At 42.8% G+C, this 22498-nt stretch overlaps 1 protein-coding gene across 6 annotated transcripts in view; it reads right to left on the reverse strand.

Moving 5' to 3' along the window:
- The window catches only part of LOC120738381 (RNA binding protein fox-1 homolog 3-like), a 419925-nt gene that overhangs the window by 371753 nt on the left and 25674 nt on the right, over positions 1-22498 (reverse strand). For 5 of the 6 annotated variants that reach the window (XM_040039671.1, XM_040039663.1, XM_040039609.1 and 2 more), the window contains exon 2: positions 3245-3367. The exons of the other annotated variant lie outside the window; for it this stretch is intronic. The gene's annotated coding sequence lies outside the window, so the exon portion shown is untranslated. The remainder of the gene's footprint in view (positions 1-3244; positions 3368-22498) is intronic. 6 annotated transcript variants of the gene reach the window in all.

The following is a 22498-nucleotide window of genomic DNA, read 5'->3' on the forward strand; positions in this document are numbered from 1 at the left end:
AAGCAGTGGTTTCTGTGCACAGGTTTGTGCTTTATACGGCTCTCAGCACAGCTCCAAATACAATGGTTTGCACAGAAATTGCCCAGATACAGAAAAAAAATGTAATATTGCCTCAGGTATTCACACTTATACGTATTTTCATGTCAAAATTCCACATTTTCTCCTGCAAAACAACTACTCGTGCGCTATACCTCTTGCAGGCAAGGCCCTTTTGGTCTTTGCTAGCTTGGTTAGAGCTTTTCCAGGTCCATATTAGGCAGTCAAAACTAAAAGGGTGATAGCTATAAATAAAACAGAAGTTCTCTTTGAAATGATGTGACATTTCCACTGGAATGAAAACATTGTGGTAGCCTTGATCTGTTCATGTGAAACGGAGCCAAGTAGTGAGATACTCCGATGTTTGATGTTCTGCTGAGGGTCTGAGTCAGTCAAACTCAGACCAGCTGGTGTTTAGATGGACAAACGTCTGAAATTCCCCTAACCACTGCGGTCAACAGCATGCAGACACATCTGAAGCAACACACAGGAGATGTCAATGGACTGAAACACAAACCGGCAAGTTTTAACTGTTAACATACAGTAATACAGTGAAATCTGACACTTTTATTTATTACATAGATACAGTATAAATGTAAGCGTTGGGCCACACCTCCTAATCTTTGATTCCAGGTGTTTCCACTCCCATTGCCACAGGTATATTTAATCATCACCTGCCTTTATGGACATTTTTAAAAGAATGAGTTCAAGTTTGGCACTTTACTTGGATCCCAGTTAGTCAGTTAGTGAAATCTTTACCCTCTTAGATTTTCCACAACCAGCTGTAAGAGGAATTGCTGCAAAGCATTTAGGAACCACAGCAACTCAGCAATGAAGCGGTAGACCATGTAAACGTTAGATAACACGGTCGCCAACTGCTAATTGAACAACTTCAGAGCTCCAAACCTCCTCTGGCATCAACATCAGCACAAAAACTAGGAGCACGGGAGCTTCGTGGTATGACTTTCCACGGGTGAGCAGTTACATGCAAGCCTTGCATCGCTAAGCACAATGCCAAACATCACATGGAGTGGTGTAAAGCATGCCATCAGTGGGCTGTGGAGCAGAGGAGGCATGTTCTGTGGCGCGAGGAATCATCTTTCTCTATCATCTTTCTCTAATCCGCGTTTGGTGACCACTGGGATGTTTTTCAAGGGTTGACCTGGACCCTTTAATTCTAGTGAAAGGAAACCTTGATGCTTCAGTTTACCGTGACATTTTAGACAACTATGCTTCCAGCTGTGCGGGAACAGTTTGCATAAGGCCCTTTTCAGTTCCAGCATGATGCACCCCAGTGCGCAAAACAAGGTCCATTAAAGCTAGGTTATAAGTGTGTTATGGAGGAACTTGACTGGCCCAAAGAGAGCACTGACCTCAACCTCGAACGCCGCTGAAATAAACTAGAACAGAGATTGCGAGCCAAGCCTCCTTGTCTAACCTTACAAATGCTCATCTGGATGAATGAACAAAGATTTCCACGGGTGCGCTCCAGAATCCTACAGAAAGCCTACCTAGCTGCAAAAAGCGAACCAACCCCATATGAATGCCTATGGTTTAGAATGAAGCTCCTGTAAGTGTAATCTGCAGGTGCACCAATACTTTTGCCTATAATCACAGCAAATATAGTTCAGTCAGGCATTCCTGTTTGCCAGTTTGGCTCATCAGTGTCAACACATGTGATAATGCAAGAGGAGCTGGGTTGCAAAGTGGCTTGCAGCTGACAAACAACAGGAAAGCTGAAGCAGCTTTAAAGGCAGATACTAATGATATCGACACTATGATCAGCTGGTGCTCCGGGATCGTGGGCTCTCTAGACTTAACCGACACTACGCTTCACTTAACATCGTGAATGTCTTCAATCAGTCGGCTTGCCTTGGATATTTTTGGTGAGGTGGCAGCTGCATTTAGATTTAAATCTCACATTATTTAATACGTTTAAAAATCTAGAATAACTGCACTAAAGTGGTACTATGTCACATGTGTAGTGATGCTAAGACTGCAAACACAGGTTGAGGCTAAAGTTAAAATGAATTCCTGATCTTTGTGCTGATGTGTGCACGTGATTAGTAAAAATGAACTTTGATGTCGAAGCTTCTCAGTGGGAGAGAACGCGGCGAGCGACTTGACAAGCTTTTGGTTCCTAACTGAAATTCATTTGATGGCGCGATGTGACTTCAAAAATGTTAAAAGTTGTAAACTGGCATGCAGCTCAAATATCTACTAGTGGGAAATACAGAAAAAACAAAAGATGCTGTGAAATATTTTGTAGAACATTTGTAGGACGTACAGCGTGATATTTTCCAGTTGCCTAACACACAGGAGCCCGCTTGGTTTCATCTCAACAGTTAGCAGTGGTGGGGCCCAATCAGAGGCCCGAGGCTTTTGTCCTCAGGTTTTCTACCCTTTGAAGAATGAAGTGCATGATAGCTGAAATTCCTTTTTTCTTTACCAGCACAGATTCTTTGTTCCTAAACTTTGACAAAGTCTCTTTAAGGTCAGAATGTTAAGTGCTTCAGAAAACTGAACATTAACTAGCTGCTGGCCTTGATTACACTCTATAACCATTCAAACACTGTTCCCAAACTTTTTTTTCCCCCTTCACCTTCTTTCCACCTTTCCCCGAGGCAGTCGCCGAGTTCGGCAGAGAGAAGGACGTAGAAGCATTTTGCCAGAAGCACAGAATCACTAGATTAGTCAGTAGCTGCTTGACTCCTCTGGAGAATGACAAACACAAGGAAACAAAGACGGCATGACGGTTTGACTGACAGCCTTTTATGTCTATTCACTACAAGGTCAGATGTACCCCAAACAGAAGAGAGATGTGAGTGATCCTGAATTTCTTGAAGAATGCCCTTCGTGCAGGATTCAACACTGTATGTTTTGGTGAAGATTACGAGCTATGAGTGGCAGTGAAAAGAGCTCCTCTAATGTGTCGACATCAAAAGACGAAGCCAAATAACAGCTGAATAATCTAAATATAATTGTGCGACTGCTGCTATGTCAACTTCAACCTTGTCTCGTAAATGCCATAAGGAGGGAATGTTCTTGGAGGTTAATTTCATTATATTATCAAGAGAATAAGGCAATTACTAACAAATGACAAAAAGGGCTGTTCAGAACCAATTTTGAGGATAACTGACCGTGCTACGTCCTCTCAGCAGGTGGTTATTCATAATACAGCAGGTGATTCGTATGAATTATTTCCTACCTGTCATTCACTTTGCTCTGCTGCCTCAGTCTGTCCAAGTAATTGTAGTCCTGTAGATTTCACTTTGGCACCTACAGCGAGGTTCTTGGCTGACCTTCCTGGGTGCTTCCTTCTAGCAATTATCTGAGGACATTTTGCAAAGAGAAAGAGTGTAAATATTCAAGAGGGAATCCCGAAACAAATACTGTTCGCACAGGAAGCCCGATGTGGATATCCAATTAAAGAAAAAGTCTTTTCATCTTTTATTACTAATTTATATAAATATATTTCTGTCAAACGTTTTGGAAAATAGGATTAAACAGCAGTCAGACTTCCCCACCCTGTTTCTGCCTAAAATCGTGCAGGACCAAGACTGGCCGTTACACAGGTTGTTATCCCTCTGCCCTTTCAGAAGCAGAGAAATACATCAATCTGTTTTCAAATGATGTGGTACAGTACGGCGCTTTGGTATTTTTCACGTATGCTTATTCAATACCCCGGCGATAAAACCAGCAGGACCTCAATTTGCCTTCAAACGTTTAATCTCCAAAAGAAAACACTTCCACACAAAGCAGCAAGAAGCTAAGTAACAGTACAGGGTCATTTGGCACCAATGAAGTATTGGGAAAATGAGTTTCCATGGAGACTAATACGCTCGCAACTAAAGACACATACAGCGGCGTTTTGGAATGAGCTAAGCAAACTGTGGGGCACAAAGATAACAAGCTCAGACAAAGAGACGTAATGTCAATGAGGTCTCGCACAAAGGGCTTAACCTGTAATCAACAACACGTACAGTAGCTGCAAAAGGTGGTCGCCATTATAAACAGCTGAATGGGGAATATAAATTAAGTGTTCTGTGAATCAAAACATGCAAAGCTGGATTTGGGAGCCACGTTTTTTTTTAAACCAGTTTTCCCAGAAATAAGCTTTTTCATTTTTAAATTGGATAATGTAAGAAGCGTGGTCATCTGCTGGTCCAAATTACAACAGGCAGTTGCATATTACCCAATTTGATCTAATAGCAATAATAATAATAAAAGTATATAACAGTTCATATTGGGGGAAAAATGAGGAAACGCAGACACGAGTGCAACAGAAAAATTATGATAAAACACACGATGCTAAAGCAGAAAAGCCACTAAAAGTAATAAATAGGTTTGATAGGAATGAACTCCTTAAAAGCAAAAAGTCTAAAAAGATCGACTGAGTCAAATTTTATAATCTTATTTGGAAGGCTATTACAGAGTTAAGGGCCAATGATACTGAATGAATCATCTACTGGTTTTAACATGGGGAACATTTAAAACTTCATTTAAAATCACATATTTCTCCTCTGGCTTCCAGCGGAAAAAACAAAGCACAAAAACAAATCAGCTGTTTTACGGCGAGCCGTTCGCCTTCCCGTGAATAGAACTAAACAGGATTTGATTTGTGGTGCTTAAACCTTAGAAACCTTCAGTTAACCTTCTTTTCAGAAAGCAAAACAGGGTTGATTTGATGGTTAAAGTTGCCCAGCTCTATAACCAAAACTTATCCAATTTACCTATCCAGGCCTTTTTCTCACACATGTCCAGATCAAAACATGGCTGCTATTTGTAGTCCTGTTCTCGCTGGAACAGCATTGCTTCTATTTGAGTTTCCTTTGGGGGAATTGGACGAATTCACAAGAATTTACGTGTGGCAAAATGGGCAGGTTTGAAAAAAACAATAATAATAAAAGAAACCTCTTATTGGATGCTACAGTAGCAGCACTACACTGACAGCATTACCCTGACAGATGCATAACCTTTTCTGGACACTTTGACTTAAACCTGATGAAAACTGCTGGCTGGCAACTGGAGACCCAGTTCCAATCAGTGGTGGTCGAATCGCTTTTACACAGAAGTGGAAGTTTTCTTCAACTTTGAGGTCCGCGGTGAAATTGCAAAAGGAGAACAGGACTTCCAGGGAGAGATCTAAAAATAGCAGCAGAACTGAAAACAATCTGTAGATGTGCACAAAAAAATCTGTTTGATTTGCCTGGGCTGATTCCTTTCCACCGAAACAAAGTCTTAATAATTAAAGGTACAAAGGCGATTCAGATTCTGAAAGCGCACAGTGGTAAATTTGCCTGTAAAACAGATATAAAGTCATAAAGTGCTGCTTAGACGTGACCTTTGTTTCGAAGGGCAACAATGTTGCGAATTGGCCGGCATAAAAGCTCCAGAAATTTATGCCTTTGCGCGGGTTTGACCTCTAAGTCAACACTATGTTGAGGGGAAACAGACAGTGCACACACAGCAATAAATGTATGACAAAGCACGCTCGGTAGCAAACCTCTGATGTCTATCTGCAGGCGAGCCACTGCGACCACTGTCATTGGTTACAAGGTGAGCAACCTACGTGCACTCGAGGAAAGTATCGATGTGATCGAGTTGGGATTTTTGCTTATCGCCGCAATATCAAGTCACCTTGTTCTTTTATTTTTTCTAATCAAATGTCAACAACGGCGCTATCTAACCCTGATATGAAGCCAATTAAATCCTCGTCTCAATCTATGGAGCTGTGGAACGCATTCTAATGCGTCTCTTTTCAGCCTCTGCGACCTGGCTTGATGCTCTTAAAGGAAAAGTTTTGATTCTTCGGAGGAACTGACGACAAACCAACAAAGTAAAGTTGTTAAGAAGAAAATACGTTCGCACGGGCAGGTTTACAGGTGTAAACACACCGAGATTGGGCGCCACGAGCTTCTGTTTTATCACAAGGTTGAGGGAGAGGGTGAAGCTATTGACACACCGAGGTACGGCTAAGCCACTTCACATCCCAATCGATCACAGGTCCACTCCACTACGAGAGGCATTCCCCTTATAAACTAAGACTGTTCTGCCCGCGCTGACTTTCAGAATCCAGACACCTGGCTCGACTTTGGTCCAACAATATCTTCAGTTAGAGTCCTTTTGTCCTCTCCTTTGTTCCTCGATCAGTTAGTTTGAGAAAGTTTTGTAGCTCAGTGTTTGGCTGTGGGTAAAGCAGGAAACAGATGGCAGGCTAATTCTGGACGGTAGTACAGAGTATCCAGCTCAAATAAAATGTTCTTTCACAGGATCTCAGAGTTTTTAATGCCTACGTAGGGAACTTCATAAAGCCTTGGACCAAGAACTTGTAAATGGCCCGTGACAATGAGATTAGAAAAGATGGTTTTTAAAGTATTTCACATTATTATACTGAATTCAAATGCCTCCTGCCTTACTTTCTTTAACTCCAGCAAATCCCTCCCTGGAGGATGCCTATTAACCTGGGCCAACAATCTGCCCCTCCTGACGGGGCTGCAGACGGGGCTCCTCTATTTGCTCTCCTGATCTCTGTCACTCAAACGGTCACATAATTATTGTGTGTCTCCACAGGTTACATAGTGGATATTAGCTGCATTGTAAGCAGACATTAATTACATGAGAAACTGCACTGAGATAATGGGGCTGTTTAAAACACGTCAGAGGATCCACCTCCGTGGATGGTTACAGATAGGACATGAATAAACCGGGCTGTTTATGTTCTTGGATGTAAATAAAATCATGGCACAATGATAAGCCATTCATGACATCCCGTCTGGCAGCAGGTGACAGTTTGAAATTGCATTAATCCTTATCTATTCATTATGAAATTTGCGCGTCTGCATGTAGGTGCAGCAATGCCTTATCGCGGCGCAGTACGTCAGCTGAATTTGAATTGATTTCAATCTTTCTGGAATCCATTGCAAATTCCTCTCATGGCCGGCAATGCAGAAGCCAGTGACTGCTGCTTCACAGGTCAAGTCAGATTCATCTCAGGCTATCTGATCAGCCCATCCCAGAGCTGCGCTATGTGTGAGAAATAGCACATTTTAGATTACAGCACTCCCTCTAAAAGCCTTCGGCTGTAGCGCACGTCTTTCAATAGTTTGGAACGGAGCATTCATTTCATCTCTGAGCGCTTGTTTTAAAGGCTATCCCACAAGGTCCTATCACTAGGAGGTTCAAGGGCAAAATAAATCAGCGATGACATGTCCCATCGTTGTTATGTAGGGCGCAGAGGTCTCCTGTCTGCAGAAAGAGCTCAGGTTGAGAGATCCCCTTTGTGTCTGAAGCTGGATCACATTAACAGCCTGACTCATTACATTAATAGCAGTGCCACCGCTGCAACACGAACAGCGCCATTCCTTCTGTGAAGGGGTTACAAACCAGTCTGACAGCGGAAAAAGCATCCGACTATTATTAACCATAAATCCATAAATGACAAACACTGGCCATACGAGTGCGTGTGACTGTTTACGTATCTTTGTGGGGACCAAAAATCGGAAGTTTGCTGTGCTTGTGTGGACCAAGTGTCAGGGTTACAATTAAGTTATGGTTAGGCATTTATTTTTAAGCAGCTAGGGAGAGCATCGTGTCCCCACAAAGATATGAAAATACCGTATTTGTGTAACTGAAATACTTTGTCCAACCCATCACCGATGGACACAAGATGATATGAGTAAAATCTTTGTTTAGATTTACATGAAAGTCAGGAGATTGAAAGTAGCAGATAATACAGAGTGACTGGGTCGGGACCTCCTGGAAGATCACTTGTCTGAAAGACACTGTATAGGTGCAACATCATAAGTGCAGAATCTCCCCCAGGACCCTTGCCACAAGTCTTCTCCTGTTGTTGTCAAATAAAGCAAAAGATGACTGAAATATAATCTTCAAAAAAAAAACCCCGTCTAGGCTGCAAATGCCTCGCAGCATCATGCCCTTCATTGTTATGAATTGCAGGGAAGCTTGTGGCAGCTCTACTGGATCAGCAGAATTTGGAAATTCTTCAAAAGCTGAATCTCCTCTAACCTTCCCCACCTACCCCAGCACCAGGGGATCTGTCACAAATCAAGGATGGGAAGGTCAATAAAAGCAAACCATGCCAGACTCTCTGACTGACACATCAAAAGTTCCCTCTGTAGTGCTCAACACTCTGCCTTCCTTCCCTTCCGACCAATTTAGCGGAGTCCGAGGGGAGCCCTCTAATCCATGCCTCTGAAAGTGCGCTTAATCAACCTCTGATTAAGAGGGAGCACGCCAAGGTGTCCAGCAGCATCTTCACTGCCCCCCATTCGCTCCCGAAGTCAATCAAAACACAAGAAAATAGGATTTATTTGTTCTCACAGCTTCCCGTGACTGATGTTCTCTCTCAAATGTCTCAAGTCTCCTCGGTCTTGTGTTAGGCCATTCGTTCGTTCATTCATTACACATCTGCCAATAGCAGATACAAAACAAACATTTCGTTCCTTCTAATTTCTTTTCTCATCCTTCCCTTCCTTGTCTCCCCCTCTCTCTCTTTTTGTCTTTTTCTGTTGTTGTTACGAGTGTCCCCCGGGTGTCTGGGAATGAATTAAACATGTTGGTAGGAAGGGCACAGCTTCCCCTTAAAGGATTGAATGCAGAGTGTTGTTTGAGGGGAGAACAACAGTGGAGGTGACAGGCTTTGCTCAGCACGAGGACACAGAACCATCAGGGAACCACTTTGACCTCTAACATCTAACTGCCTTCATGCATAGTCATTTTTTTCCTCCCCAAGTGCCTCCAAGTGATTGGGGTATCCCAAACTTTTGAATAAAGCGGAGGCCACGTTGGTCATTTGGCAATAAATGTGATGCTGCAGGCTGTGTTAACCTCAGACATTTAAGAAGCATCCCTTTGATTTGGCTCCGATAAATAAATGTGTACCATGCCCACACTATCTAGAAATGCAGAATTAGTATTACTCTATTTTGACAATAAAAATAAGACTTAGTTAAATATATCTTGACATAGAGCTAGGTCCAAGGTGCACTGACTCTGATAAATAAATTACCAGAGTGCAAATCAGGACAGTCACCTACAATATGCCTCCTCCTGAGCGAGGTCTGTGTGCAACTCTGCAACATTACAGAAAACTACTATTCTGAATTTCATGGACGTTTGCAGAGTAGCCAAAAGAAGAACCAGTTACATTTTCGCAGTTTGCATTCTTTAACAATGTAAGATACAACACTGCCCTGTGCAGATGACTCTCCAACGTGCACCTTTGATTACAGAAGATCACTTTGGTGCCACGCTGAACTGCATAGTAAGTCATTTTATTTAAAAGTGTACTACTTATTCACAAAGCACCAGCACGCAAACTTCAGTTCAAATGCACCAAATTGCTAATAGACGAGTCGATCAAAACAGCTGCACCCCTGTTGATGCATAACCTCAATGCAGGTTCAGCGGGTGCTTTAGTAAAGAATTGCCTGAATTTGTCACAACGGGTGAAATTAGGTGAACATTTCACCAGGTGACCGGGCAGATTTCTTTTTGAAGCCAAGAGTGACCATGACAAAATTATTTTTTTGCTACTGAACTCGTGGTTCAAATTTTGAAACCCCAAACGTGGCCACTTGAGGTGAAGGCGGACCAGTGCTTACAGCCAGAGTTTACTGGACATTCTTCTCCGACAGAAGTCAGTAATATTTCCTCTGGTGTGACAGGTAGAAAGAACACTGAGAGGAACTTAGAGGGACAGGAAGCTGTGTTTATGCACTTAGCAACAAAGACGTCCTTTTGCAATAAGTAAGTAAGACCAAATAAATAGAAACACTGAAAGAAACACTGAAGCCCTGATGAATATTCAGGGTAAGATACCAATACTACAGTTGGAAAGCACATTAAAGTCTTTGGGGCAGAAATAATGTACTACACTCACCCCCGCCTCTCCAAAAACACAAAAACAGAAGAACACATCACTGTGTCCGTATGTATCCCATAAAATTAACCCAGAGGGCGCTGATTGATTAAAATTCTTGAAAAAAGATTCTTAAAATGGCAAAACTGGCCAGAATACAGCGTTTAAGCCAAAATTACCCATCTGTTAACTCTAAAAGAAGGAAAACTACATTTTAATTAATACGGGCTTTCATGTAGATTTATTCATTTACTTGTTGGCATGCGTGGCGTGCATGTGTTAAGAGAAGCTGTGCTGCAGAATCCCCGCTTTTATTTCATTTGTTTTCTTTGGGTCTGGTATAATCAGGCATGAGCGTGACAAGTTTAAAATCCCGCAAGCAACTTATGAAGCATTTCAAGGTGAAATATCAGATTTTTTTTACCCCCCCCTCTAAGTTGATTATCCAGGAGAAAGGAGAAATGAGTCTCATATTTCAAGGCAGAGTTCACTGAACTGTGGTCATGTGATTAATACCCTTCTCTGAGTCGTTGCCAAAGAGCTAATGCCTTGCTTTAGGTTTAGAGAGGGATTTGTGTTGTGTATGCGGTCAAAACAAGAACAGAAAGTCAAAGGCTTTTCCAGAGAGAGAACAGACTTGGTAGGAGTGTGGGTTAAAAGGAAGCATCTATCTCCTCAGCCCAACTCCTCTGTCAAATATCTCTGCTATTTCACTGTGACTTTGATCAACAAAGTACTGTGCTTGTCCATGGAAGCACCCACATGAAAAAGAAAAAGAAAACCAGGCGAGGTTGTGTAATCTCTTTTGTGTAATCACATGTAACAGAAGAAGACTTTTCCCATTTTTGGCACTTGTCCATTAGCGGTACTGACTATAGACTACATACAAGATGTATTACCGACCTGCAGAAATGCATGACACGCCTAAAACTTGACCCGTAAGATGCATCGCTACTGTATATTTTTAACAGCTGAATGAAGCCCTGCAAGCCAAATCGTGTACCGAGAGAGGAGCGAGAAGCAAACACAAGATTCAATGTGAGGGCTGTGAGGGCTGAGAGTGGCTATGTAAAGGGGGTTAGAGGATTAAACCAACCGTCACCATCGAGCCAACTAGTCTGGTGTTTTTGGGAGATCTGCTACTGAGGCAACGTCCACACTAGCCCGGATAAATTTGATAACGGCGTACACGTCTGTAAACGCTCCGCTTCCACACTATCGTTTTCAGTCGTTTTCACAGAGTTGAACGCTTACGTTCCAGTACTATGCATGTGTGAAACGCGAGACGATTCAACCTGCCTCATTTCTTTCTGCCGTTTATTTCCTTTCCGGCTCTTTGAAATGTCGCGGCAAAATGTCGAGGAAAAGCACCGAGTTTTTTAAATGGACTAACAATGAGGTGGAGTTGTTGCTGCGAGTAACACAAAAGTACAAAGTTTCAAACGCGAGTGAGAGTTAAAGAATTTGAAGAAAAGCTACCTGGAGCATGTACAGAGTGATATTAATCTTTAATAGGGCTGTCAAACCTGAGAGCAAACAACATCGTTTTCGAAAAGGCTCTGGGTTCGCTGGCCACACTGCGACATGAAAACTGCGTTTTCAAATGTATCCTCTTTAGAGAGCGTTTTCAAAACGGCGTCTCGGTGTTGGACGGAAGGCCAAAGAGGAGAGAAAAAGATGTGATTTCAAACGAAAACGTACTAGTGTGGACGCGGCCTGAGGATTTGGTTCCAACAACAAATGAGAGACTTTATAGTTGTCCTCTTCCAACATGTACCTTTAGCACAGGCACATACAGACCATTGCAACGTTATATGGCAGACCTCTTTTGTCAACCTGAAGACACCAAAGAGTTGGTAGACGTAGTGCTAACATCTACATGTGACAAGTCAGGAGTGAAAGAACTATCATACATAAAGAAATGTAAAAAAGAAGCATGCACATCCACATCAAAAAGGAGGCAGGTGCTGGGCAGAAAAAAAGCAAACAGCAAATGTAACCAACAGCTTGCACGCTCCGGTTTTACCCGTTTATCGCACCATGAAAACGGCGATGTCTCGAGCACACCTGCTCTTCATCAGATGGTGCGATGAAGAGCAGGTGTGCTCGAGACGTCACCTTTTTCGTGACCCGTCTTACTTATGCTATAAACCCTCAGCACCAGTGCCGAAGGACACCTTGTGCATTAAAAAAAAAGTTCTGGTGCTTGATGCCACGGGAATGAGAACTGGCAGTTTCCACAGAAACTGTTAAATCAAGAAATGCCAGAAGTCTGTACACCTGGAAAGCACCCAGAATAACCAGAGGACTTCTTCAAGCCTAACGCTGCTGTTGAGTTCTAACATTGAAATTAAAGTGGCAGGATTCAGTTTTGTTTGCCTTTGTCGTTTGGAAGCGGGAGTACCAGATTCATGTCTGAAAGCACAGCCGATCCAAACATTCGTGCATCTGCATATCATAGAATAGGATTGTATTGCATTGCACAGCATAATTGTGTCAGTTGGGTGAAATGATGTTTTAGTCTTTCATGGGGTTGTGATAGAAGTGGAATCCAGTCAAATGTCCAATATAAACATATGAATATTGTATTATGTCCAAAATCTTTAAACTTCACATGGCTGCAGTTTCTCATCTGAAACTTGAGTGGAACCTTATTTAAAGTCAACTTTAAGAAACTGCTACTCGAGGGTAAGGTCTTAAATCATGATGCACTTTGTGCACAACGAGCAGAATTACACCTCATTCTAAATTTGAACAAATAGGGAGAATCCATGGGGTTTTAATTAATGGATGCCGCCAACTCTTTTGTCCTGCAGCCCTAGAATTTCTTTTCGTTTTTGTTAGTGTGCTCTGGGTTTTAATTTAAGATGAAATCTTGCTTCATGCAACGTTAAATAAAAGTTGGGGAGGAAGACGTCACCTCCCAGCCCTCGTTCTTTCCAACCCATCCTCCTCCGGCTTGTATCAGTTTGTTTTTTTGCATGTCGAGTCAAAAGGAGGTTGTCACGGGAGATAGCTCGCTTGTCTCGCGCTCATGATTGAAGCACCTGCGATTTATAACGTTCCAGCCAGAGCGACAGACTTTACTTATCTCGGGCTGACTTCTCTGCCGGTGCCCTTTCGCTCAGCCAATGAGGATGAAGGTTGCAGGTTGGGTTACTTTGTCAAAAACAGGGGAACCATTACAAATCTACACTATCCATCCTTCTGTAGGGCATGGAGCTTTTCCCCTGGCGCAGAGCTGTTGCAGACCCGAGCCTCCTCAAAGCTGTCTGTCTATCTCTCACGCCCAGGAAGCTCACAGGGGGGTTGTTATCACAAAGGGCCAATTTGTTATCCTGGTTTCACTCCATCACAGGAGGCATTATTTGGGACTTTTATCTATCAAGAAAAAGCTGTTAATGCGAGCAAGAAAGTGTGTACTCTGTCATTATGCTACAGAGGCTGTTGACTCCATCTTATACCGATGCAAGCCGAGCAAACCTGAGGCAATTACTCCAGCGAAGGAAGATTGACAGAACCACGCGGACGTGAACTACCTTGAACTTTTAAGTTGCGCCCTGGTGGAATCGCCACGCCTGATCCTTATGTTAATATTTTGTGTACTAATTGCACTGCAGTGCAAAGCCCTCGATGGAACGGGCACTTCAACCGTAGGCGGATCTTCCTATTAGCTGCAGCGCGGCGCTGCCTCCGAGCTCTGACACCGGCACCTCAGCCCAGGAACTCTGACGACTAGATAACGCATCCACGCCTGCAGGATGGACAATATTTCATAAACCTGAGTGTAACGCCGTGATTTATCACTTTCACTTATTACTCGAGACACTCTGAATGATCGATTGGTCTATCCTCTAAATTGAAGCTATGTATATATCAGTTAGGGAAAAAAAAGAAGGGGAAAAAAGACAATTACCTGCCCGGGTACCTTGGAGAGAGGATATTTTCCGAGTGTCAACCTTCAAGCAGCAGCCCCGTGCCCTTTGTGTCTCCATCGTGCACTGTGACTTAGCCATCATTATCAGACACTCGGCGGATCCCCTATGCAAATGCTTTCTGTGCTGTCTCTGCGCACTATGATTGATTCAGGAGTGGTAGTAGGTTCAGAGAAGAAAGCCAGGCACAAAGCCACGCTACACTTTGACATTTATGTCCAAGAGAAGGAGAATGTCAAGGAGGCGTTACAGATATTAACACGAGATAGCGCTACAGGCCTCACACTCAGAGAATGACAAATTTAGATTAGACTTGCTGTAAATATTTATTTTTTTCTCTTTTCAGATAAATGCTTCCCTTGCCACCTAAAATAAGCCACTGGATGAAATGCCACTGCTGTTTACAAGAGGAGTTTGGGGGCTTTTTTCCCCACACAGTAACCTGTGAAACATCTATTTGGCTTCCTGACATGTGACGCAGAAAGTCTCGACATCCACAAACCATTCGCAGTCCGGCCCGATCACTTGTCACATACTTAGTGTGGGCTGCAGAGCCCCTCTACCCTCATCACAACTCATCATTACACCACAAGCTGTCAAATTAAAACTTTTAAATTGTGCGAATGCCTCCTCGGAACTTTCCCTTTTTCCCAGCAACATATTGCAGAGATAATTGAGGATATTAGCAGCCAGACTGTTACCAAGAGATGAAAGGCAAAGAGGGAGCGGTGACAGCTCCTCTCGCTTGTGGCGGTAACGAGGGACTGTCAAAAGTCTCTCCGTGTTTATCTCGGATCATCTAGGGGGATTTAAAACCCTTACCTTCACAATTCCATTCTTTATGGCGCGTCCTTTATCCACAGTGATTTACGGAGGCTCAAGCCCTGCGCCGCGTGATGAATGAGCACTCTTCACAAGGTGTCAGGGCCAAGCAGTGGTGGGAGGCAGTGACTCCCACCCCACCCACTCCAAATGCTTCATTTTCTTAGGTTTTCCTTCTTGGCCCTTCCTCCCCATCCCATTTCCAAATTGGGCTGATTAGACACTGACAAGTGGATATTCAGATTTGGACAGCGCGCTTTAAACACCTTTATAAAGACGACGGTCTGGGTGTGTCGACATCTGCACGCAATCTGATTGTGAGGGACAGATGCAATTTCAGATGTTTTTTTAGTTGTAGGTTAAAAATAAAATCAAGCAGAATGACTCAGGTCTACTTCCACTGTATGTCAGTTTTTCTCTCTTTGCATCAGTGAAGATTTTTCCCACCAATTAAAAAAGACTTTCTGTTTTTATAAATCGTGACTTATTGACCGACCCAGGGGGAAAAAAATCAGCCTGTGAAATGCATCTTATTGATCCCAACATTGTCCCAACTGAATACGTTTGCACCACTCTGAACACTAAATCTTTCATTTTAGTCCGTAATCACCTTTACCAATATCAGCAGATCCCAAAAACAGGGAAACGACAAAAGTAAGTCACCCAAACTCTATAAAGACATTTTTTATGGCACAAACTTTTATGAAACTTTTATGCCCAAAAGTCGCCAATAAAAAAGGAGCTTTAAATATTAATAAAATATGCCTCTGGGTTTGCCCTACACAGCACGAACAATAATTCCAGCAAACATTTAAACAACAGAAAACTTTTTGAAATGAGTTGGATTGCATTTGCATTTTCAGTTCATACATTTTAATTTGTTTTAGGGCAGCTGTCAGACTGATTGTAGAATTTGTGTCACAGATTTAGATAATGTAGAATGCTGCAGGGGGATCTTATTGAAGCCTTTCCTGTCGGGGGAATGAAAAATACCTCACTGACACAGCAAGTGAAGTGTCATTTTATTGACATTGTTATGCTGACAACATGTTAAGATTTGTTTTAAGAGTTTGGAAATCCAGCCGAAGATCCTCTGGGAGCGCGTACGTGACTTTGCATAAACATCGCCTAATTAGCATTCAAGGGCGAAAGTAGATTGTCGCTGACAAGTCAAGGCTCAATCATTTTAAAAGCAGCAGGTCCCTTTGTGTTTGTGCTGCTGTGAGTTTGGCAGGTTAGTCCATTAAGCAGAGTTCAGCTATGTATGAACAGAGTGTATAATACAACACAAACATAATAAAACACAGAGCAGCGTAGCAAGGAGAAGGAACGTGTCAAGGTTACTTTAGTTCCACATTTTCAAATCTGTTCTACTTTCCTTCGAAATTTGATTTTGCTTTCAGTTCACTTTCCCGCACTTCAATTAATTTGCCAATTTAAGTTTTATCTCAGTTTAAGGGAAAATGGCAATAAAAACCAGACTGGGAAATTCATCCCCTAGCACCTTTCTGAAGGCACTTTATTTCACTGTAAGCCACCCTGATTCAAAAAGATGCCCCCCTCTTTACATTGCTTGTCGCTCTGGCCTCACCAGCTTTACTGAAGCATGATATTACAGTCTAGGCCCAGCAAAGTGCCTTTGCTAGGCCTGGTATTGTGTTCTATGTGCTGGGCTGCTCTCTATTTGAACACATTTCTGCTCAATGTGTTCATTTATAAATATGTTTTGAGAGGTTTTTTTCTTCGTTTTTACAGCAGAGCATGTAGAAAAAAGAGAGGGAGAGAAAAATCTGTGATACTGTTCTGTCACAATTCAGTTCAATTCTATTTATATAAAACAATTCACTGAGCCATCACAATATTATAATAGAAACCCATCAATCTGTCAGCCCCCTATAAGCAAGCGCTTGGTGATGTGGAAGAGCACAAAACAACCTCCTCCTAACAGGAAGAGGAGTCCAGGGGGAGTGGGCATCAGCCACAAGTTGACTGTTGAGATTTTGATTGATTTTGATTCAAGTTATTAATTCAGTTAAATTCAGTCAGGCCCCCCATTTTAACTTAAATACATCCTATTACCCCAGTAGAACAGTTAGTTTGTGGCTTACTTGTGGTATTTAAAACCCGAATGGTAATCACTGATGGCTGCAGTGCATCTGCAGTGCTTCTTCACTCACCTGGTTTACCTCTTTGTGTTTATACACCCCAACAATGGCAAACCAACAATGGGTTTGCTCTGTATCATTGTAGTATCTTACCTGACAATAAAGCGCCTTGAAATTGTAATTGTGCTATATAAATAAAGTTGAATTGAACTGAATTAGCCGCTAACACTAGCAAGTTTGGCTAGCTAGCAGCATCAACTGATTGTGTGTTCGTATTGTACAGATACCTGATAACTAGTGCAAGTAATACATATAGAATTCTACAGTGTCACTCACCAGAAGTTTACACGGGTGCACATAAGTGGTCCGCATGTGCGCATTCGCTGTCAAAATAAAAGACGCGCACCAGATAAGAAGTTGCAACGCGCGTTTGCGTCCATATAAAAAGCACTGTTTTTGTCCGCTAGAGTGGGATTTTCACGGCACATTCCGCACCACATCTCTGTGCGTTCATCATTTGTTTGAAGCCAGCTCACCTCCTGCAACCACTTTTCCGAGAATACGCGCTTCTTTTGTGGTTCGGACTCCTTCTGACATTTGTTTGGAGGTGGAGGAACACCAAAGTAATTGCTTAAAGGAGCTTCTTCGACATCTTTAAGAGTTTTTAACAAATGTCTGTCCTCCTCCTGAAAATCTTATGTATGCAAACACGCGTTGCAACTTCATATCTTGTGCGCGTTTTTTTTTTTTTTTTTTTTGACAGCGAATGCGCACCTGCGGACCACTTATGTGCAGCCCTGGTTATTTAGCTCGTCATATTGCAGCCACAGAAACTCTTTTGTCCATGAAACCATAAAGCTGCACTTTCTTTTTGCCTTATAGTCTGATTTGTCATAACTTTTCCGTTTTGTGGTAAGCTTTTCTTTGGCTGTCACTTCTTCACCCTGACCTGTCTTATTTGGCTCAGCAGAACTAAAATATATCCTGCTGCTTTTACACACACACACACACACACACACACACACACACACACATATATATATAACGGTCAGCGATTCTCTGCGCGATCAACCTCTCACATGTTTAAGCTTGCTGCGGGAGATTTCACTTGTCATGTTTGCGTAGTAAGCTAACGATTAATAAGACGATGTCAGAGGAATTGGTGCGCAAATTATCATCACTCACCAATCAGTGCTGTCGCTCTCTATACACAGTTCACGTGATTGCAAAGTGAAAGCAAAAAACAAGCGCAAATTCAAACGCGATTTCAATATGTCACATATTGACAGTGGCTCACCGATGCCAATGACATAATTACCCAGCTACATTTCCGAAAGAATGCAAAAGCATTGACATATATTTTCCGTCCTACAATAGCCCGACGGACAGGGCAGAGATAGATTTTGGTAGCCCGACTGGAAAGATCACTAGCCCCGGGACGTCGGGCTTGCGATTTTGTAAGCCCTGTATCTGACTGAGGAATCACTCATCTTTGGAAAAGAGAGTTTATTACAGAGAAATGGCTCTTTCCAAAATAAAAGCTATACTATACGCTTCTTCTGGGCTATATTCTCAGCGGCATATTGTAGCGGGTCAGGGCTGTTCGGGGTTCTGTTTGTACAGTTATGGTTTGTTTATGTTGCCATAGTGACGGGTGACGCCCTCTCGCTGCGACGGTGTGTCCTTCCGGGGTCAGAGGGCGCCCTGTGTGTTGTTGTTGCTGTGCGGTTGCGCTGAGCAGTTAGCTAGCGGCAGTGTTCTTCTGCAGATGTCAATAAACGGCTGTGCTCCCTGGCTAGCTCACGGGAAGCAAGACCAAACGACACCTCCGTCTCCTCCTTGTCTGAGCTCGCCACATTGGTGTCAGAAGTGGGATGATGGTGGCACCCCATGTTCTGACCCGAGTGACTTTTCCCCCGCCGGTCGTGACCGGCCGGTGCGCCAAAAGAAGGCACCTGGACATTTGCAGGACTTTGTGTGGGGCAATGGGGTCGTCGGGGACGACTGACCCCTTAGGTGGGGGCTATGTAGCGGGTCAGGGCTGTTCGGGGTTCTGTTTGTACAGTTATGTTTTGTTTATGTTGCCATAGTGACGGGTGACGCCTTCTCGCTGCGACGGTGTGTCCTTCCGGGGTCAGAGGGCGCTCTGTGTGTTGTTGTTGCTGTGTGGTTGCTGCGCTGAGCAGTTAGCTAGCGGCAGTGTTCTTCTGCAGATGTCAATAAACGGCTGTGCTCCCTGGCTAGCTCACGGGAAGCAAGACCAAACGACACCTCCGTCTCCTCCTTGTCTGAGCTCGCCACAATATTAAACATATCAGGTCCCCATAAGGAGAATCATGTGCTAACGGCTGTCTAAATGACTCGGGTAAAGTTTGTAGCATGCATGCTTGTTGTTTTTGTCTGCTTCCACTTGTCTTTGCACTAGGATGATGTCGGCGTAAATGTGCAGTCATATTCGTTGTGTTCCCACTAGTGCTGTCAGCGTTAATCTCGTTGAAATGACGTTAACGCCACAACATGGCAAATCTCCGTTAATGAGCTACCCCTGATCGCCCCATGCGTGGGGCTAGACGGCCAACACGTTAACTAGCTAACTGCGCTAACACACTAGTTCCCACCCATGTAATTGAGCATTGCGTGGCACATCCAACATACTGTTTTACTTTAGTCCATGACGCGCTTACCTTCAGGGTCATACGTCACATGAAAACCACAATAATTCCAAACGCCAGATCTGAATGAGGGTGGGGGAGGTCCATGTTGCAAGGAGAGCTTAACTTCTGTCTCGCTAGCTTGCCCTGCGCTCTTCCTTCTGGCAATGCTGTCTGTGTTGAACGCTCAGTGGATCTGCGCTCGACAGTGCAGCCTAGGCGGAGTAGTCGAACGCAGATTCACTGAGCGCTCAACACAGACAGCATCGTCAGAAGTTGATAAAATAAATTACAAATTTTGTATTGTTCATACATATGCGTACCGAACCGAAAGCACTGTATCGAACGGTTCAATATCCATACGAGTATCGTTGCACCCCTAGTTAGCACCCACTTGTATGTCCCTGCAGCCACACGGATAGTTTAAGCCTCGATAATATTTAATAAACTGTTGAGTTATACAAAAATCTACCTCCGAGTCATTTGTTATAAAAGAGAAACTTACAGTAAAAACATTTTAATATTAAAACAGCTTTTTGTCGGTTCTCTGAGGATCAACTTATTTTTGATCTCCTTTGATGGGATAATTTTTAATCATAATTTCTAAAATACCTTTTCCAGGTTGTAGCTTGCAAACAACCAAATCCAAATCACAACCTACTATTCCACCCTAAATATGACCAAACCGCAAAATTAAAGTCTAGGTGTCCGAATGCGAGTCCACAAACTACCAGGTGAGGCTGTGGTGGTTATAGCAGTCTTTTATATCCATTCTGCAGTTGTTACACATAGAAAAACAGAACATAGCAGAAGTTGGCTGGCATTACAGGCTGCTAATAAACAGTAATCAAAAGGAGCTGCACAGCCAGTCTCAAGGGCAGCTGGTGATTTTCTTTGAAGGGCAAACTTTCGCATTAAAATATTCTCTCCTTTCTCTTTCTCTTTGGTCGCAACTCTGTTTCCCCCCCTTGATCAACTGTGGTAAGTTTCAAACATTAAAGCTACACTTGACATTAGTTTCTATTTACTTTTTATTTTTTAGGAAATACATGTGAAATCATCTGTTGTGGCATCACTAGCAAACAATATTTCTGCAAAGCCATCAAGAAATATCTTTCACATTTTGGCTTTTGGCTGCTGATTGCTAGTGACAGCTGGGCTTTTTACAAATGTATCACAGACTCAATGTAACAGACAAAGTTCCCTGGTCCAAGAAGAGAACCCAAAGCAAAGTGCCTTAAACCTGTACCCCTTAAAAAAAGAATCAGATTATCAACTGGTCTCAATGCAAACACACAACAAAGAGGAGGACGCATTAGGGCAGACAAGCCTCCGCTGATAATCATCCATGTTACATGTGTTCATTGTGATCCTCTGTGTAATGTGCTGTACAGGCATAACACGATAGCTGTGTGGTTTGACTGCATGTCACATGGGCGAAAACGCCGCCAGTCTGTGGTTCAGTTCTCAGGCAGCTGGACCTTTGCTACATGTCGCTCGCTTGCCCTCGCTCCCCATATTTCCTGTCTCTCTTAATTATCACTGTTTAACAAAGGCAAAATGCCCAAATAATAAAAAAGTAAAGAGCTGTCTCTTTGATCTCTATTAGGAGTGAGTCACCACAGTATTTTAATTGTATTATCAAAATTATTGCCAGGGACAATGCAGTTGCCACAGTATATTTAGCTTAATAAGGACATGTCCCTACTAAATTATACATCCTTGTACTCAAAGTTAGTACTCACTTCTTCTTAGGTAATTAGTTGTGCAGTATATTGAGAAAATATTAAGTTTGCTTTATCTAATTTCTTTTAGATAAATTAAAATCTAGTTGAAACAACAGAGAGAAGTTGTATACTGTATGATTGAAATTTTCCATCAATATTTAAAAACTCACAGAAGCAAGACTGCACTGCTAATTAAGTGCTGCTATGAAAACTGATAGCTTTCATACTATAATGATATCGGTGTCAAAATTCAGATATCTTTGATATCGATCCCTCTTGCTGTGTCATCTACATTGGTCTTGCTCAATTCCCATTCTAGGAGCATATAGCCAAGATATCCTCAGACCGGATGAGAGATATTCATTTCAAGGCCTAATGTTCCTGCACAAAGCGAGTGTTTACAAATAATACAGTTAAGATTTAAAAACAAAGAGGTGAATAAAGAATATATGTGATGATAGCTGATGATTTTGAGACTTTATTTTGGCAAATGCAGTCCTCCTTTTTCTGTCTGTATCTAACATATCCCTTCTTAAAAACTACAAAACCCACAAAGTTTTGGCCCTTGCCTACACACCCAGGATAGTATATGATTATAAAGCGTGCTCAGTTATCCTGTAAGTCAGGTACATTTTTGTCTAGTGGATCCCCGTTTTATTTACAATAATCAGCTCCTAAAATACTTGCAACACAAAAGGTGCCTGCCCAGAACACCGTGAAATGATGTAACATGACATGATAGCATGTGACATGACATAATGTGATGTAACATCATATGACTGCAAGACCCGTCACAAAATTAAGTACATCATGCCTGATTTTGTCATTTCCCGTTGACACCGCTTCTCCCCCATCTATTGTCCATCACCCTCCTCCATCCGGCGAGAGATGTATGAGTCTCCCCGCCGATCCATCTTCCTCCTTTACTGTTTGTCTTGCAGAGTGTCAATGTCACATGTTAGGGCATTAGCTGTGAAGACATCAGCGGATGAGGTCAGCACTGACACTGTGCCTCTATTAAATCGGTGGCCTCTTAAAAGTGTGAGAACAAGCCTCAGTGCCACGTTGGATCCGACTGTGCTCAGGCTGGAGGGTGACAGACGTTTTATCCTTGGCGTTGGGTGTGGCAGCTTAGTGTTGCTGAAGCCCACCTCTGCACATGGCCTCAAAGCAATGCTGACAGAAGCCATATGCCACTCTGGTCTCATCAAACAGGAAAAAAATGGAAATAAGCAATCCAACCTCAATGGGATCCTTATAAAGCCTCAAATGATTTTCTCCCCCTTGAGGAGTATTTTACAGCCAAACCATCCAGCAGATGGTTAAAGTGACAACAGTC

Source organism: Simochromis diagramma, unplaced genomic scaffold (assembly GCF_900408965.1).
Source record: "Simochromis diagramma unplaced genomic scaffold, fSimDia1.1 OVJJ01000321.1, whole genome shotgun sequence".
NCBI lineage: Eukaryota > Metazoa > Chordata > Actinopteri > Cichliformes > Cichlidae > Simochromis > Simochromis diagramma.